The 19,557-nt window shown below is 49.5% G+C and overlaps 1 long non-coding RNA gene across 2 annotated transcripts; it reads left to right on the top strand.

The window, feature by feature from the left end:
• The first annotated feature begins 2,738 nt into the window (after positions 1 to 2,738).
• On the top strand, positions 2,739 to 16,123 carry LOC123343709. 2 transcript variants are annotated; one of them, XR_006572329.1, is made up of 4 exons: positions 2,739 to 3,026; positions 5,194 to 5,269; positions 11,931 to 12,009; positions 16,089 to 16,123. It is a non-coding gene; the product is annotated as an uncharacterized LOC123343709 (long non-coding RNA). The 2 variants fall into 2 exon arrangements; XR_006572328.1 differs by lacking the exons at positions 11,931 to 12,009; positions 16,089 to 16,123 and adding an exon at positions 10,033 to 10,057.
• The last annotated feature ends 3,434 nt before the right edge of the window (positions 16,124 to 19,557 follow it).

Below are 19,557 nucleotides of genomic sequence, written 5' to 3' on the forward strand. Positions count from 1 at the left end.
AATCATTATTTGTTTGTTTGTATTGTAGTGGTGCCTAGGAACCCTAGCTCTGGAGCAAGGCCCCAGTATGCTTGGTGCTGTACAACACAGAGCAAAAAGACAGCTACGGTGCCAAAGACCCGACAATCTTTCTTACAAAACTTTCAGCCTGGGGGTTAGAGGATTAAATAATTTGTTGTAAATAATATTCATGGCAAACTTCATCCAATAATTTTTTGCAAATATTACATTTTAATTATGTGTCCAGCTCAGGTGAGGATGCGAAAGATATACAGGCAATGGGGTAGAATAGTGCAGCATTGCTACTCAGAACAGTTTAGGACAGGAAGTGAAGAAGAACACTGGATCCAAATGTAACTGCCCAAAGCATCTAGGGTTGCCCAGGACACTGGGGCTAAGACCAGGAGTCCTGATGACAGTGCCAGGGGAATCTTTAATTAGCAGCGGTGGCCAGATTACTGGGTTTGCATCTCATCTGAAAGACAACAAACACTGATGTGACTTCCCCAGAATGTGTTATTTAATTTAAAAAACTAACAGTTCTCCGTTCCTTGTCAGCTTTCTCAGCAGAGGGCCATGCCAGCCTGATCTCCTGACATGACACATAATAACTCATTTGCCATGATCTGTCCCAAAATGAAGCCATAGGGATTGAGGAGACAACTACCTCCTTAAACTCACTGCTCTCAACCCCTGATCTCAGCACATGCCTATTCCTGTACAGGGGTTGCTGTGCCCTTAGTCAAGATGGGCAGGGATGGTGTCCCTAGCCTCTGATTGCCAGAAGCTGGGAATGGGAGACAGAGGATGGATGGATTACTTGGTGATTACCTGTTCTGTTCATTCCCTCTGGGGCACCTGGCATTGGCCACTGTCAGAAGACAGGACACTGGGCTAGATGGACCTTTGGCCTAACCCGGTATGGCCGTTCTTATGTTCTTATGTTCATGTATTGCCCTAGGTATTCATGATGACCTCCTTAGAGGAAATACACAGGCAATCAGATGGGCAGTATGTCTTAAGGTTTTATGTTCAACAGCGGGTACAGACTTAGAGGTGAAAGTTCCTAGATATGGACCCATGATTCATTTTTTTGGTTGCAAAATGAGGGCAGAATTGTCCAGGGTGTGATATGCACCCACACCAAGGGAGGCTGGACCTTGACCTGGTGAGAAATTACCCCAAAGTGTGGCAAGAACAACTTTCCCTCAAGTGGTGCAAAAATAACACCTTCCCAGACAACAGAGAGTGGGGAGTACCACGAGGACCAAGTTCCCCTAGGTCAGTGTTTCCCAAACTTGGGACGCCGCTTGTGTAGGGAAAGCCCCAGGCGGGCCGGGCTGGTTTGTTTACCTGCCGTGTCTGCAGGTCCGGCCGATCGTGGCTCCCACTGGCCACGGTTCGCTACTCCAGGCCAATGGGAGCTGCTGGAAGCGGTGTGCGCCACGGGATGTACTGGCCACTACTTCCAGCAGCTCCCATTGGCCTGGAGCAGTGAACCGCGGCCAGTGGGAGCCACAATTGGCCAAACTTGCAGACATAGCAGATAAACAAACTGTCTCGGCCCGCCAGGGCCTTTCCCTACACAAGCGGCATCCCAAGTTTAGGAAACACTGCCGTAGAGCCTTTCTCTTCCTGTCTGTCAGTGCAGGCTCCCAGGACAACCTGCCTGGCTGCTGTGGCCAACATTTAGACTGTGCCCTTCTCAGGATGCCGGCTGGAGCAATCTCTGTCTCGTACCCACTGGTCAGTGGATATTTGTAAAACCACCATAGCCCTGATATAATGAGATGACTTCAGCAAAGCCTGCATGGCACACAAGATGTGCCTGCAATCCTCAGTGCCTCTGGGCTCCTTTGATGCTCATATTCCAGGGCGCCGAGCTGGGACGCATGGTTATTTCTCTCAGGGTACGTCTTCACTACCGGCCCTATTGGCGGGTAGCAATCGATTTCTCGGGGATCGATATATCGCGTCTCATCTAGACGCAATATATCGATCCCCGAACGCGCTCCTGTTGACTCTGGAACTCCACCAATGTGAACGGTGGTAGCAGAGTCGACATGGGGAGCCGCGGACGTCAATCCCGCGCCGTGAGGATGCTAAGTAATTCGATCTAAGGTACTTCGACTTCAGCTACGCTATTCACGTAGCTGAAGTTGCGTATCTTAGATTGATCCCCCCCCCAGTGTAGATCTGCCCTCAGGCTGGCATATCTCAGTGTTCACATGTTGTATATTTGTTTGTCCCAAGCTGGAAGTGTGGAGGATTTTGTAACAGAGACTGAGTCCATTCTTTCGGAAGCATATACCAAATCTGCCCAGCAGCCACCTAACAGACTGTGCTGTCTAATGGCTAGAGCCGAGAACAAGGAGCCAGGACCGTTGGCATTGGCTCACTGAATGACCTTGAGTATGTCTCTTCTCTTGTCTTTAGTTTACCCACCTGTAAAGTGGGTTAAAAGAACGAGGTGCCCCACAGAGATGCGGTGAGACTTAGTTAATGTTCATGACCTGCTTTGAGATCCTTAGATACAAGGGCCTACAGAAAAGCAAAATATTACTTTAATATTCTTTTAAAAATTAATACTATGAGAAAAATCAGTGGCTGAGAATCTGACATAGCTCCTGAATGTCTTTCTCCTTCCACTCCCTGAAGGTGGTACTTCCTGAAACAACAGTAACTGTGATTGGCTGCTCTTGTATGACATCATAGCCTACAAAAGCACATACCTCAAAAGAGGTCACTGCAGGGCAATTCCAGGTAGCAACAGGTTTGTGGGATTTCATAGGGGTGGGGTGTAAGCCTAGATATGATGGTGACAGATAGATAGATCCAGCTGGTGAACAGGTTACATATCTCAGGTCGGTGTATTTGATCTATTGCTACCAACAAATCTCATGAGGTCTGTTTAAAGTAACAGCCTGCATCAGAGCCGGGCAGCTGTCTGGATGCCTCTCCCTTCCCCACGTGCCATCCAGTCTCACTCTCCTTCAGCTTCTCCAACACTCTCATCACCTTCGCACGTAAGTACTACTGACTCCACTGCCTGACTCAGAATGATGCCCTGTGGCAGTCAATAACACAGACAGCAAGAGAAATAACAGATGGAGGGGGCGGGGGGGAGAGAGAGGGAAAGGCAGAGAGGGAGGGGAGCAGGAAGGGTGGGAGAAATGGAGGCAGCATGAGAGAGAAGAGAAGGTGATGGAGAGAGAGAGGCACAGGACAGGAGAGCAAGGCAGGGAGCATGATGAAGGGGTGGGGGGGGCAGGTGAGACTCCTAGAGATAAGAGATGGAAAGGACCCTCACCCAGGCCGGCCAGTGGGAGAGAGATACAGGGAGCATGAGGCAGGCCACCACTTCTCCTGGCAACGTTCAGCCGAAAGCCGGAGCAAGACCCTAACCATGCTGGTGGCCTCACTGCTGGGCTATAGATGGGACAATCTGCAAGCCTTTCTGCAGCCAGCCCAGTGCTGTCCCTGTACCCTTCCCTCTGGGTCTTGTTTGACCATCTCAGCAGCCACAGCTGGCACTGGACTGCAAGTTCAGGAAAAGAATCATCTTTCTGACGGGGATGTGCTATAACTCAGTTATTGCATCCCAGGCTGGTAGGGAGTCCAGGAAACACGCCTGCCGTCAGCACTGCAGGGGCTCCAAGGGCCCTTGTGGCACAAGAGACAAGAAGGGTGGTGAGGGTAAGTGGGCAAAGGGGAGCGAGTCAGCCTTCATCACCAGGCTTTCTCAGCATGATGACGTCTAAGGCTCTCCCCATGGGAAGGCCCAGTGCCCTCCTACTTACTCAGTCCCATCACATGAGAGAAGATGGGGTCAGACCACAAAGTGAATGTCCTGGAGATTGAACCCCACTAACAGGGAGTGGGGATGAGGGGGAATCTGCCTGCAGCAACCATGGCCTCCTGCAGGAGGTCAGCGAGTCAGATGCTTCCCAGTGTTTTGCAAGTGAAAATGTAAAGAATCCCTATTACACTACAGCTGGATGCTGGAGAACATTATGACCAATAACAACTTTTGCAGCATAGTGGCTGAGATGGGGTGATCCAGTCTCATGCATCAGGGGAATGGTCTACAAGGGACAGGAAGTGACTCCCCATGTGGCAGCTCTTTTGGGAGACAAATGACTGTCAGAACTGATGGAGACATATCAGAAAAGCCAGTTCAGTGCTGCTGCACCATCCACTCCTGCTAAATCTTGCACGCAAGTTGGCAGCACCTTGTGAGACAGGTGTCCGTGATTGCCAATAGACACAATGGTAGAATCACAGTGTTTGGTCAACCAGAACCATCCCTGCCACATCCCAGTCTGACCCTCATTGTGAAGGGTGTAGGATATTGGCAGAGGTCAGGCATTGCTGGCATTTGCTTGCCACCACTTATCGTTAACTTTGCCCAGGAAAGGGAAACCAGCTGTAGGGCAGTAGCTGGAGAGAGCTTTGAGGTCAAGTGATGTTTCACAAGAGCCAACCAGAATATGGCACTGCCTGTGGTGGTGCTAGATGAGACATTGAGCTTGGTTAAGAATGGATGCAGAGGCTCTTCTCTGGCTACCATCAGCCATGAGGAGCAGGGATTTATTTCCCATGTAGTGACCGTCATGGCTTCCAGGGACTCTGAGTGACTGCACCAAACTCCAGTTAGAAAGCTGGAATAGTCACTGCTTTTACAGGGGTCCTTGGGTATAGGAAGACTGTCTCAGATGTGTTTGATCTTTTTAGCCAAGTAGGATGAGAGCTTCTCTCAGACAGGCACTTAGGGCTGAGGCTGGGCAAAAGTCCTTCAGATTGGTTGGCTTCTTTATTCAGAACGGTTCAACCAGTCATGCAGAGATGGAGGTGGGGAAGAGGAAGGTTCTTCTGGCCTCCTTCACCAGCGGGGCACATGGTTGCCAGGAATCCTGCACTCTTGTTGATTAAATACAGAGCAGGATTTGTGCCGCCAGTGTTTGAGGGTTCTGTCTTTATGTTTCATCTGCCAGGGCTTCTCAGGGCAGCAGGGTGATCCTGCCAGGATGATGCAGGGGGTGAGAGCATCGAGGGGGGCCAGATGTTTAATGGCTGAGGACAGAAGATGCCAAGAGTGCTCCACCAAACTATTGGTGCTGTGACCCTGCAGCAAAAAAGAGCATGCAGATGCCTCCAGGGATAACCATCATGCTTGGCTCCCCTCTTTGGCAGGTGGATGGGAATGCCGTCATCTCTGCTTCCCTCCAACACCGTTACGGTATCTGCATTCCAGCAGGCCCCTGGTGAGGTAGGTGTTGTACATATTGTTACACCCATTTACAGACAGGGGAACAGAGACAAAGAGAGAGAGGCTGTGATTTGCCCAACATCATCCAATGAACAGAGATGGGAGCTGACTAGAGTCCTGACTCCCATTCCACTTCTCTGTCACTAGGCAAGGCCACTTCGCAAGCTCTTAGCAAATAACTGCAACATGTCAAATGGCATTACCATGGGAGTAGGGTAGGGCATGGCACGTTGTACCTCTGCAGTTACGGGACCGCCTGACATGCTAGCAAGCAATACAACACAACAGAGGTAACTTAGTGAACTCATGTCTTGGCACCGTTGCTTGGAAACAAACATGGATGCCTGCTGTTAAATAGGAATGGAGTTAGGGTATCTCCTAGAAGCAACACAGAGACTAGAACACCCTCCTGTTTCCCGCTGATCATTCGAATCTGAAGAGTTGGTAGGATCCTCCTGAAAATATAAATTCTAGATTAAAAAAATATACACGGAGGAAAGGAAAGGAAAAGCTCTTTGCCTGAAAAATATATGTTCCCATCTGTTAAACAATATCCAGGTGCTGCTGCAGTTACTCATACTCCAAGATTTATGCCACAAAGACTTTCAAAGGCAGATTGTCTATGAGAAGAACAGATGGAGGGAACAGCCCTCCTGCCCAGGGTTTGCACCAGAACTACAGACAGGGAGCTTGTTGTCTGACTTTGGGATTTATAGGGACTGAGCATTAAGAGCAAATCTGTGCTACGCTCTGCACGGGAAGGCCTGGGCCACTGGCTGGCTCAGGCGGTGGGTGTATTTCACGCCAGTGTCCCTGGTGCTGTTCCAGACTGTGACAAAACTCATTCCTATCTTGGAGCTGTTCAGTGGCCCCTGTGTGAAAATGAACTGATGGCTGCAATCCAGTTCCTAGTGGCCAGGTCCACAACAGAGGGATCACCATCTCTGTGGGAATTGCCTCCATTGCTGGAGGCCTGAGAAGACGGGCCAGAGATTGACTGGGCTACAGAGACCAAATTCCCCTTTTGGCCCCAGAGGCAAGGCACATTGTCGAAGTGATGGGGAGCTGCTTGGGCAGCCAGGCTGTACCTGCTCTGTGATAAACAGATCAGCTGAGTCTCCGGGACTGCCAATCCAGCACCCTTAACCTTTCACCAGCACAAAATTCTCTGTAAAATGGAAAAAGTGATTTCTTGAAAGCAAACTAATCCCCAGTCCTATCAACGAGTCACTTAGCTCCCGATCTCTCTCGCTCTCTGGTTTCTGCATCTCAAGGAACGCTCAAAGGAAAACAACGTGCCTGTTAATTACAAACTGTTTTGAATGAATGGAAAAACCATTTCAAAGACAGAGCCAGCCGAAGACAGGGAGCCTGAGAATACTGCATGTGCCTAAATGCTTTAAAGGGTGGAAAGTTCTATTGTAATTAAGGCTGATGCAATCATTGTAACAGATGCAAGGTAGAAATGTTCCCTTGTTTCGCTTTCCCCCTCTCTTGGCTGTGCACGTTGGGTTTGGCTTTGGACTAGATGCAAAATGCCGGAACATCAAGGGGATGTTTTTCACTTGAAGAATTTTAATGAATAAATGCTGTTCCAGTCCGTTACTTGTTTGCACTCTGATTGCAATGGGATTCTAGGGAGCATGGCTTTCTTTGCAACATCCATTGAACGTGGGCACCTCATAATTATCGGCTTGTCCTGTCCTGCACCTGGGCAGCGTCCGAGACGAGGAGAGATTCAGCGATGGCCACTAGAGCTTGGTGGTCACAGGTTGAACGGAGATAAAAATGGAGTTTTAGCCCTCTGAAAAGGCCAGCAACCTCCCCAAGCTCTTCTTATCTCATTGATGGCTCAGTCCAGAGCATGAACACCTGTCACAACAGTCTGATGATGGAGTGGATGGAAGAGAAACACAATGCACAGAATGAATACACAAAGTGTATGTACATGGAGCGGGTGCACCAAATGCTGCCAATGGGTACTGTACAAACCATAGATGGGGTTCAGAGTGGTAGCCGTGTTAGTCTGTATCTGCAAAAAGAACAGGAGTACTTGTGGCACGTTAGAAACTAACAAATTTATTTGAGCATAAGCTTTCGTGGGCTCCCAGGAATGGACATGGACCCATGCATACATACATTATGTCAGCTGGATGCGCACAGTACCCAGGGTGAATACAAGCATTATACACATAGTAATTCAAGCAGTGGACACCCACAATACTAGGGATGGACAGACAGAACCAGGAATGGATAGAAGGAATATGCACACAGTATGAGGAACACATACGTATGGGCATAGGTCATTTTCCACTACAGGTCTGCAGGGACCTTTCTTCTCCATTGCCATGTGCCCAGGCTGGAGGAGGCCTAGGGCTGGGGCAGCACTGGCAGTGGGCAGAGAAAAGGTGGTGGGGCCTGTGGCAGGAAGTGGACAGCATAGGAGAAGGGAAGCAGTGGTGGTACAGTGGGTGGGAGCAGGAAGTGATAGTAGTGACAATGTCAAAGCCAGGCCCCTGCATATCCCATCTCTGTGGCAGGCTGTTCACCTCACCAGACCCCAATCAAAGACAGGCATAGGGCCCGAGTGCCGATGCCCATGCCTTGGCAGGGAGCTCACCGTCTCTGCGTCCTAGGAAAGTCTGCAGTGCCATCCTTCAGCTCTGCTCTCTCCCTCCCCTCCCTTTTCACAAAGGCTCAGAGCCGTGTCACCCCTGCCCTTTACTCCTTAGTCACAGCCAGCTTTGTAGCCATTAGTTACCACCAGCAGTGGTCAGACCTTTACACCTGTCAGGAATAGTTTCCACTCGACTTAGGAGAGCCTGGTCGGAGGGCAGCAGGCTGAGTTAGTCTCTCTCTTACAGTATGCTGGAGGGCGGGGGAGGGAGCATGCGTTTCATTTAGTTGCAGGGCCGAACCCTGTTGGGAAGGAAGGAGATAGAGAAACGGAACATTTGTGGTTATTCTCTCCTCCAATCTGCCGCCCACACACACTGTGGGAATTGGAAGCTGCAAATAGGAAGGTCTCTGGCAACCAGAGCATTTTCAAATCAGAACATGTAAGCTAAGTTTTGTTGTCTACAAAACCTGCAGCAGGTCCCGGTCTAAGAGGTGGGGAGGGTTCCTTTGCTGAAGATCCTATAAAGAACTCCAGAAGGCCTGAAGGTGGTGGGTGTTAGGGGAGGGACCTTCCCTGGAGATCCCTTGGAAGAGCTCAGATGAAGCAAGGGAAAGGAGAACCAGGAAGAGAAATAACCCCCGAAATACCAAATAGACACGGATGTTAGAGCTGGAAACGCTCTCTCAGGCCAGCATGTCCATCCCCACTGGCCAGTGCCAGACTGCTCCCTATAGGACATTTTCTAGTGTTCTACCAGTTCTAGTTTCCCTCCCCTTCCCTTGGAGGCAGGCCACGGGCTACCACATCTCACAGCTAGGAAGCCTCTCCAGATAACATGTCCCTTTTCTCAGCTCTGTCCCATTGCCACCAGTCCAGCCCCTTGGATCACCCAAAACAATTCCTGCTTCTCCGTGATGTTCACACTTCACACGTCGCTAGCCAATTCTCACGTCCACCATGTGGCCTCATTAGGCCAAATTCTGCTCTTCGTATTTAGCTCTTTTAATCTTTCTCCATGAGTCATCTCTTCCAGCCCCTTACCCACCTTAGTGACTTGCCTAAGGACTCCCCCTCTTGCTAGAAATGGGGTGCTCAGCTCAGCAATGAATGCATCAATTCAGGGAGCTGGGGTGTGTGCGCATCTCACCAGTGCTGTATTGAGAGGGGCTCCCGCCAAGCTGCTCTGTGATGCGAAGTCACAGTATGTGCATTGCAATCGCATTGACCTTTCTAGCTGCCAGATCACATTGCACACTCCACTCTGAACTGCTGTCCCTTGTCGCCCCAGGTCTCTCACAGCCATTGCCATTTCCTGGGCTTCAGACTCTTTCCTCCCCACACAGATTAGCCGCACGTCTCCAAACTGAATCTCATTTTGTCATTTCCTGCCCAGATTTCTAACCCTTGGGCCCCTTCGAGTAGTTCCCTGTCCTCACTGCTGTGTGCAACTGCTTCTCATTTAGAACCTACTGTGACCTTTTATTGGCACGATGCTGACCTCCCTCTTCCAGGTCATTAATGAAGATGTTCCAGCAGGTCCTAACACTGCTTCCTCTGCCATCCCACTACTAGTCCCCCTCCCCCAGCTCAGACTACAGCTCATCACCATTGCCTTTGGTTTACTGTCCCACAGACAGCTCTCGATCCACGTGACAGGCTCTGAGCCAAACCAATTTGAATTTGTTTTCCTGCGAACTTTGCATGAGACACCAAGCCAAATGCTTCACTACAATAAATAGAGGATAAGCTGGTGACACAGCCGACGAGCTGGTGACCACACCAACCACTGCCACCTGTTCTGCCTCCACCACTCACAACCTTCCTCCTACTCAGACCTAGTGACTAATTTCATTGTATTTCTCTGCTGCTTGCCTCATTCCTGAGTGTGTGTGCGTGGATGAGAGGGAGAGCGAGCAGCAGGTGTGTGCGTGAGAGAGAGAGAGTTTGGGAGTGTGAGACTGTCTGTCAGAGCTTGTGTGTGGGAGTGTGAGAATGGGTGTGTAAGTGAGTGTGTGCATGGAGCTGCAGGTAGGGGAGTGCACATGGGACACAGTGTGCATCTGAGATCTGAGTGTGTGAGGTTGTTGGACACCGTTTGTTGTTGTTCCGGGCTACTCGGCACTGTTGTTTTCACCCCCACCAGGAGACGCTCAGGCGGATTCCACCCCTCCCTGCCTCTCTCCAGCTGCTTCACTGCTCTCCTTGAGAACAGGTGGAGCCTGCATGTCTCATCAAGTGGAAGGAAGAAACCTCTGGACAATGGGGTTTAAAGAAACTGGTAGCTGCAACCTGCATCTCTCCCTTCTACTCAGTGTGGCCTGCTCTCCCAGAAATGGAGCCGCGTCAGAAACATGAATGAGCCGGCGGTGTGGTGTCATTACTGGAAGCAACAGCAGCGTTTCCTGTTGGTTAGGATGTGAGAGTGGGATTTAGGACTCACGGGTGCTTTCATTGGCATTATGTGATAGTAGGGTCTCCAAGGGACTGGAAGCCAGGACACCAAGGGCCTATTCCCAGTCATTGCCTTGCTTTGTGCCTCAGTTTACCCATTTGTAAAATGGATATCAGTGTGTATTGCCCACACTTAGTAAATAATAATGGTCATAATAATACTGACTGGTCTCACAGGGGTGTTGTGTGGCTTCATTAACTCATCTTGAAAAGCATTTTGAGGGCCTCTGGAAGATGTCTCTATAAATGCAGGAGCATAGCGCAGTGAGTCATCAGTGGGTGGCAGGTTGGGTGGGTGTGTGGGAACAAAGAGGCAGCCATGTGACTACCAGCAAGGAGTGGTGGCTGCATAACCAAACCCAGCTTGGTGTCTGCTTTGCAGGATGAGCTATCGCCCAGGTGGGGACTGAGCATCAGGAGACACACATTAGGTCCCCTAGTGACAAGTAATGAGTCTGTATCAAGCCTATGCACTTACCCCACTGCATTGAGGTGATTAAGAGTGTTCAGGTTACACCTCCTAACTCCCTGGAGTGCCTAACACACAACAAGCGAGTGTAAGAGAGGAATGTTTGTGCTGCTCTGAAATAGACTCCCCTGCCCAAGAATGGGAGCCAGTCTTCCTCCACTGCTATTGCCTGTACCCAGGGTGACCAGATGTCCCAATTTTATAGGGACAGTCCTGATATTTGGGACTTTTTCTTATAAAGGCACCTATTCCCCCCCACCCCCTGTCCCAATTTTTCACATTTGCTATCTGGTCACCTTACCTGGGGCTGCCAAACACATTGGCAATGCAGGAAGCTGGGAGGACCAGGTGGCTGAATGAGGCCCAGCCCCTCCCCTCATGAAAGGTGATTTGTTGTGATGCGGCCCCACACGTCCAGTAGGAACTCCAAGGGTTTGCTGGGGCCAAAGTTTCTATGGACCTTCCTAAAAAGCACCAACAAAAGTGTGTACATCCCCTTAGCATGGGCTGAAATCTGCCTTTCTTCATGCAAACATACACCTGTGTGCGCAGTGACCAGCTTTGCACGTGCATACACAGGTTAGTGGGCGCACAGAGGGGGTCCCATACATGGTGTGCGGGTATTTTTAGAGGCTCCCACTATTCGGCCCTAGATGACAAAGAACCACCTGGGGCCTGGGGGTCAGGGAGAGTGTGTGGCACACAGGCCACGGGAGAGAAGCAGCCCTGAGGAGACGGAGGCAGGAGAGTGAATGGATAGAGAAGATGGCTTCAGACATCCACTTACACATCGCTTTGTTTCCCTTGTGCCTTGTTTTGTGTGTGTGTGTTTTTTTTACAAACCCTCCCGAAGAGCTGAGTAACACACAACCCGCTGGCTGCTGTCTCTAGGTCCCGGTGGGCTCAGGCGCACCACACTGCCAACCACAGCCCCGAGAGCGGCGCGTAATGGCCTAAAGAGCAGCCAATAACAGCAGCGGCAGCCTGCTAATGCGAGCAGCAGCAGACACAGAGCTCTCAGTGGTCTGCTCACACCCCCGCCCTCTGTGCCAAGACTGCCTTTGCCAGAGGTTCCATTCTTCCTAGACTAGCAAACAAGAAGTTTTCTTTTCTTTCCACAGATCTCCCTCTAGGTGACATCGCCTCATGAAATCTCAGGGAGAGGTGGAAGGGGAGACGGGGAGCCTGCTGTGAAATAGGGTGAGGTTCCCAGGCCCGCTCCCATTTCTAACACCCTCCGGTTTCCCTTGTTCCCATCTGTCTGTCCTCATCTAGTGTCTCAGAGGCAGGAATCTGACAGTCAAAGAGCCACTCCATGGAAAAAGGACCCCACAGAAAGAGAAGGACACATTTTCAGATAGACTCTGATTCCGGGCACCCATTAGTTCCATACTGATTGGCCATTACCTGTGGATCTTAATTACCTGTGCAATGTTTAGATGTGATGGGGACAGATGCTTGAGAAAACTTGACAGAGAGAGAGAGAAAGAAAGAGAGAGAGAGAGAGAGAGATGTGTGGTAGAAAGTTATGTCTATGCGTTTGGGATGGTCCATTATGCAATTCATCCCTAACAAACACTATTAAATCCTTCAGACTGCACCATTCTATATTCTGTATGTATCGTGTATGTTACAAGCAGATGAATGGGACTGTTTCTTGGTCCCTCCATCCTTGTGTAAAGCCAGCTGCCTGAACTGTCATGGGACTGGCCTCGGGGGGAGCCATGAGAACCTCTTAAATTGACTGAAAATAGCCTTTTTATAACTAAAAGTGTCGTGCCTTTAACAGCAAGTACCTTGGGTCCTTCCAGGGCTAATTGGGAGTGCCAGGAAGGGAAGGTTTAAAAACATGACATTTAACTAATGCTGTTGCTGGTGCAGGACAAGAACTTTATCACTCCACTGCCTTGGGCCAGGGTGATTTGGGGAAGCAGGAATTCTCTACTTGTAGAGGAGGAACTATTTCTCTCCTGGGTGGCTGTTTGAGGCTGCTTAAGGGGCTAGACTAAGTCTGGGGGTGATGGATTAGTGGGCAGAGCACAGGAGGGGTGGGCAGAGCTGAGAGGTGCATTGATTTGTCACAGGGCTCTGTGGTATGTCATATGGACATCTCCTCCATGTCTGAGGCAGGTAGGTACAGCGAGAGGATACAGATGTAGATACAGTACCGTCTCCTAAGCACCCTTTCAGCAGAAAACCTGGAACGAGGTCAAATCGTAATTAGAGGTCAATGGAGTCCTCCACCCAGTGGCTGGAGTTGCTGCCTTGGTCATGAGCACAGCCAAGCCCTTGAGGTCCGCAGGAAGCAGCTCTGCCAGGTGGCTGGGACCGTAAGTGCTCTGTTGAACTCTTCAGCTAGAGTGGCTCTTTATAGATTTGCGGTCTTGCTGATGGGCCTAGGCGTGTGCATTCTCCACCTTCCCTATCATAATGCTGTACCACACCTGTGGTCTCTTTGATGTGGACAAAGCCCACACGTGGGAACAGAGGCAGGGCTAGTGGACTATGAAGTCAGGCCAGGCCAGACGGGATGGGAGGTCTGATCAGTTCAGGTGATAAATGTTTCGTGCCAGATATGGTTGAGGAGAAAGGCCATATACTGCCGTGATTCCCTCTGCTTCACAGCGTTACGTCACTGCAATCTTTGATGAGGATGCATCTGGGGACAATGAGGAATGGCTGCAGTCTGATCTGGTTTGTTCTGTTCCAGCTCTTCCTTGCCTTTGACTGCTTTGAAAAGGCTACTACGGCTGTGTGCCACCTCCACACCTGTAACAAACTGGTGGGGGTATGTTACCATCCTGGTGTTTTTTCCTAGTGACGTTGAACCAGCTCTCCTCTGTTTAAAGAGCCGCCAACCAATAGGAGAAAAGAATCCATTGCACACCCAAACCAGACCAATAGACACAGACCCTTACAATCCATTATCAATAGCACAGGGAAGGTACATATATTGCACCTGTAGGAAATTCCTTTATCTGTCATCCTCCAGGAGTCCATAAAGATCCTGCTATGGGGTGATAAACACAACTGCAAGAGACAGCCAAATTCTGCTCCTCTTTTTAAAGATTTGTAGTGCTGGTGAAAGGTGCCAAATTAATGCCCTAGAGCAGTGTTTCCCAAACTTGGGATGCCGCTTGTGTAGGGAAAGCCCCTGGCGGGTCGGGCCAGTTTGTTTACCTGCCGCGTCCGCAGGTCCGGCTGATCGTGGCTCCCACTGGCTGCGGTTCGCTGCTCCAGCCCAATGGGAGCTGCTGGAAGCGGCGGCCAGTACGTCCCTTGGCCCGTGCTGCTTCCCGCAGCTCCCATTGGCCTGGAGCGGTGAACTGCGGCCAATGGGAGCCATGATCGGCTGGACCTGCGGACACGGCAGGTAAACAAACCGACCTGGCCTGCCGGGGGCTTTCCCTACACAAGTTTGGGAAACACTGCCCTCGAGGCCAAACGCCTGCTGCGTCTGTCTACACAACAAGAATGCCACAGGCAGCAGAGGGACAAGATTTCGAAGTCCTCCTTACCCCCCGCCGATGATCTGCCTCAATATCAACTTGAGGAACCATCTCTTCATGTGAGAGGCGGACGGACTTCAGACTGCGCTGCCCAGGCAGACCTTGGTGTCTACATTGATACTATCAACACAAATGTGAGTCAGCTCCAATGAATATCGGTGATGGTGGTTTGTCATATGGACCCTTGTCCACTAGGAACCGGACTGAGACCCAGCAGCTCATTTCGCACAGGCTACTGAGCAGCAATCAGCTGGATAACAACCTTTGGTCACTACCAGGCTGGGCCAGATGCTGCAGGTGGCATGAGAAGGGAAATGCTCTAAGTCGCTTTCCTGATCCCCTGAGCCATCCAGTCCCCTACAGAAATGCATCTTTAATTATAAATTATTCAGGGCAAGCACCCAGAAGCTCAGTGTCCCTAGGCATCTTGAACTGCACTCCAGTGCTAGGCACATGGGATGCCAAGGGCTGACAGCGGAAAGAAACTCTTCACTCAGCAATGGCATAAAGGAACTGAAAAGGATAACAGTGTAGCTCACCAGCCTGGCAAAGTCACCATGTGGGCCCTGCTGCAAGCACATGCAGCAGCGTTTCTCCCAATGGGCCATACACTGGCACCTTGTGAACAGTGGCTCCCTCATTCACGTGCTGTACTGACATTCCTAATGCATCTTTCCTCGAAAAAGGATCCCAAAGCACTTGGCAGACACAATGCACAGGAATCATTTCCCCTACTACTGAAAGGGAGCCACTTCTGGGATGGGATGTGGCAGCTGTTTAATGCCCCAGAAACACTATGCCACTGTAATAGAACAGGAAGTGAAGATCAAGGCTGGATCCCATTCACCTTTCGGTGCTGACTCCGAGTGGAGAACGCCCCCTGCTGAAGCCCTAGCACTGTAGGAGAACTCCTTGGAGGGCTCTGTTGCAAATACAAAGCAAGCCCAACGCTACCTAGCTTATGAGAGCTACCAATTTCCCTTCCCAGGATGGTATGACTGCAGCTTTTTGTCAGCGGCTGATATGAGGCCAGAATGAAGATAAATGAGAGAAAAAAACCCTCATCAAAACCCTTCTGAACTAAAGATAAAAAGCAACTCAGCAGCAAGGAATCATTTTCAAAACTGTGGGAACTCAAATGTGGGTGTGAATATCACTTTAAGGATTTATAAAATGACACATGGCCTCACCTGTCAGCATGCCAGAATCCGAATGTCGGTTTTAATTACACCGAATATTTTATTTTCTTATGCAGAGGCATAATCAATTATCTTATTTAAAGGCATTACGCTAATGTGTGTGTAAAATGGAGCCATTCCCTGTATTGCATTAGATTCTACTAATTATAGGAGAATGTTTGGACCTAAAATGTCAGCCTGTCATCTGGCTGGTGTGTAATTCATGATCTGCATTCACAGGCGTGCATGGAACTGACAAAAATTGCATTCATCCCCTTCTATTGGCTTGGCATCACATCCACTTGGTTTGGGGGTGACAAATCCCCCACTTCACCCTTCCCCAAGCTGGAGTGGTATTGTTCCTTCCTCCCATCCCCCATCCCTTCCCCGAAAAAAGCCTCCTTCCGAAAGCAAAAATGATGGTTGCAAAGAGAGGAATAGAGGAGTTGTGAAGTGTTACAAGAGAGCTTTGTGTCTGTGTATCTGTAAATAGCTAATAAAGTGCCAGCGTATGGCACTCAAGAATATGTAGCTTAGTTCCTGGGGTCATAGGACCAATAAAACATGTTGTTGTTGTGCTCTCTTTGTGTAGCTCTTATCAGGGAGGAGGCAGAGAGAGAGAGGAGTGAAATAAACCAGGGAAGAAAAGAGAGATGAAAGAAACATCATCATGATAAAAATCCTCATATACCTTTAAAAACACCTCCATCTGAGTTACTGCTCCTAATGTCTCCCAATTATTAAAGCTGAAAGATTAAATAAAATACCATTTCTTTTTCATCATTTTGTGCATTATATTTACTGTTGGCATTTCACCCTCAGTGAAATTAGGCTGGAGAGTTTCACTGTGTCTAGTCCCTGGGGTGGAAATAGAAAGTTGCAGACATTGCCATGCATTGGAGGTTTGGGAAAGCCCCACTCTGCGCTACACTGTCTTCCAGCAAATTTTGGGGGTACCATTTAATAGCAGACTTCTGTTATGGAGGCTTGCACTCTTTCACATTCAGTATATGTGTAGTCACTAGAGAATTGTCCTATTGCCTGTACTTTGTAAAACTCCTCACCCCCTGGATCTCACCAGAGCTATCCTTTATGCATGGGTGCAAGTCTCACACAAACGTGCAAGGAAGACTCTGCCCTTGGGGCTGGTTCACCATGATAGCCCCATGAAGCTGACCTGATGGTGACGCATCATCTCTGAGGCTCTCTCATGACTACATTCCAACTTAGCCAGACACACATCAGAACTGTTGTGGATTTCAGCTGGGGTTAACTCGCATAAAGGAGGAACCCCTAATCACTGTGTAGTGATAGCAGCAGCCTGGATCATCGTGTGCCACATACAGCTAGGCAGGCCTTGAAATATTGTCATGAAAATAGACCAACCAAGGCACAAAGCCCACAGCAGGAGGAGGATGGCAATGAGAAAAACACTAACGATGTTTTATTTGGTGACCAAAGGGATAGCTCAGCTGGGGTGAGCGGGCAAGTAAAATTTGCAAGTCTTTGTTAAGCCCAAGCAATCCTCTTCCTCTGAAACTAGCTGCCAAGCCATCACCTCAATCACATGCAAATCCTCTCCAACACAGAAGCAGGCATGTCATGGAACATGCCACAACACATTGGTGGTGGGCACTGTGATCCCTCTGCCAGCCCCTGGGGGGGGGGGTGATGGCTTACAGAGACTGCCAACCTTTTGATTTATGTGGGCATTTGCTATAACATGGTGGAAGTTGGAGGATGCGTCTTAATGTCCTTTGCCTAGCGAGCTTGCACACCCCCTCTTCACAGCACAACTTCCATCCTGAAGGATCCCAAAGTACTTTACAAACTATCAACACTCGGGACTCTCTTCACCACTGAAATGTAGCCCCTTCCCGAGGGGGCAGGGCCACAGCCAGACAACCAATTAGCAGACCCTAAAGAATGAGGGTTTTGGCTCAGGACACCAGAGCAACCCCAGCTCTTACAGAAAGCTCCCCATGAGATTTTTAATATCCAGAAGAACCATAAGCCAGGACCCTCCGCGTTAAAGCTGCATTGGAAAGACCATTCAGCAGTGACTCGCCACAGGGGGAAATGATATTAAAAAACCCCCAAAATGAAGCAGTCTTCTGAGATTTGAATTTTATCAGAGCCTCGGTGCATTGTGTGTGTGTGATCTACACGGTGTGCTTAATGCAGATTTCAGTCTCTTCAGGGCAGGGACCATGCATTCCTCCACATACTCTACTCTAACGTGCCAGTACATTGATCCCGCTCAACAAATAACACATCCTAAAACTAATAAAGATCCCCACACGGCAAGTTGTTTGGAACACAATTTATCTATTTCAGTGGGTGAAGAGAAAAGCCAGGCCCAGGGCTTCCAGAGAGCTGAGATATTCCAAACCTTGCGCTTAGATTGATCACTTATTCCCTCTGGCTGCAAAGATGGTTCTGCATGCGATCTTTTTATGGCCATTTGCCACTACAGCCATGGACCCTCCATGATCATTATCAGGATTGTGTTGTGTGTAGTGACCCTGATTCTTTTGAACCTCATTAGGGCTCTCCTGGCAGTCATCAATTGCTGATCCAATTACTAGATACTACACTAATAGGTGCTCTATAAATATGATAGATAGATAGATTAGATTAGATATTTCTATGGCCCTAGCCGAGTGCTTAAAAGTAGAAACAACTTTTAGATAATGTTTTCACCTCTTAGCTCAGAGAGCCAACTAATAACAATGTCTCTCTCTTTCTTCCCAGCCTTCAGGAGACATAGATTGATTAGTTTATAGGATTTTGTTTGTCTTGTGTTTATGTGAAGAAATCATTAAGGAAGAGTTAAGTTGAAGCAATGAGATTTGCATTTATCATTATTATTTATTGTTTGCATTGCACTAGTGCCTCAGGGTCCCCTCGTGGATCAGGATTTGGGTGCAGGACTCTAGTAGTGCTGAAGAATCCAAGGGAAACCCAGGGGCTCTGCCTGCTTTAATAATTGGCAGGCATACACCCTTGCTAGTGGGGGATGCTGTGGAAGAGACAAGTCTTTCAGAGCCCGTCTCTCTTGCATCCAGCATCATCTCAGTCTTGCTTGGGTTCAGCATTAGTCAGCAGCTCTTCCTCCAGCTGCTGATTTTGTCTGGGCATTGAGCTAGATGGGCCTTGGTGGGGTTTATATTTACTATAAAGGCGGTGTACAGCCCAGTGTCATCTGTGTATTCCTGACATATAAGCCCCTGCCATCTCTCCAGCTCTACCAGTGGCTTCCTATAGATATTGAATACTAAAATGTTGTGGGGCCCCATAGGGGAGGGGTTTGGAGATGGAGGAACAGTTTCCCATAAGGGCCCTCTGGGTTTGGTCTGAGAGGGAGGCCCTGAACCATTCCAGGGAGTTTCCATTCACTCCAGCAGTTTCTTGGAGGCAGGGCATTTGGTGATTACTGGTCACAGGTGCCATAGAGAGGCCCCATGGGAGGGGTATGGGTGATTTTCCCCTGTCACAAGTCAGGAGCAGGTCATCCACCAGAGCAACAAGTGCTGTCCCTGTGCCTTGCCCTGGCCTGTCGCCGGCCTGGGAGGGATCCAGGATACTGGCAGCCCGTGGGTGCCACTGGAGCCCGTTTATTGTCATGTGTGGATTAGCTTTGCTTGGAAGAGGCAGGTCGGATGCTGGGCAGTGGCTTGCGAGAGCGCTAGCATGGGGCAGTGGTTTCTCTAGTACTGCCCTGACTATTGAATGACTTGGGGAGGGGGTAGTAGATTCCCCTTTGTCTAAGGAGGGGCCAACAGGCTGCTAGTTGGGCTCCCAGGTGGTCTCTCTTTTACCAGACAGCCAGGGCAGGCGGCAGTCACAGGTGATCCCCGATTGCCATCAGCGCTTCTGTGACTCATGTGAACGGGCTGACTCTGTAGAAGGAAAGGACTCGCTATGTCTGGCCCTGCTCCCAACTGGTTGAACTCAATGGCCTAAGAAGCCATCCAGGGAGCAGCAAGATGGCTCAGCAGCCAGGACACTGAAATCATGAGAATTGCTGATGAAAGTCTAGGTGTGGTCCCAACCTATGC

This window comes from Mauremys mutica, chromosome 11 (genome assembly GCF_020497125.1).
Source record: "Mauremys mutica isolate MM-2020 ecotype Southern chromosome 11, ASM2049712v1, whole genome shotgun sequence".
NCBI lineage: Eukaryota > Metazoa > Chordata > Testudines > Geoemydidae > Mauremys > Mauremys mutica.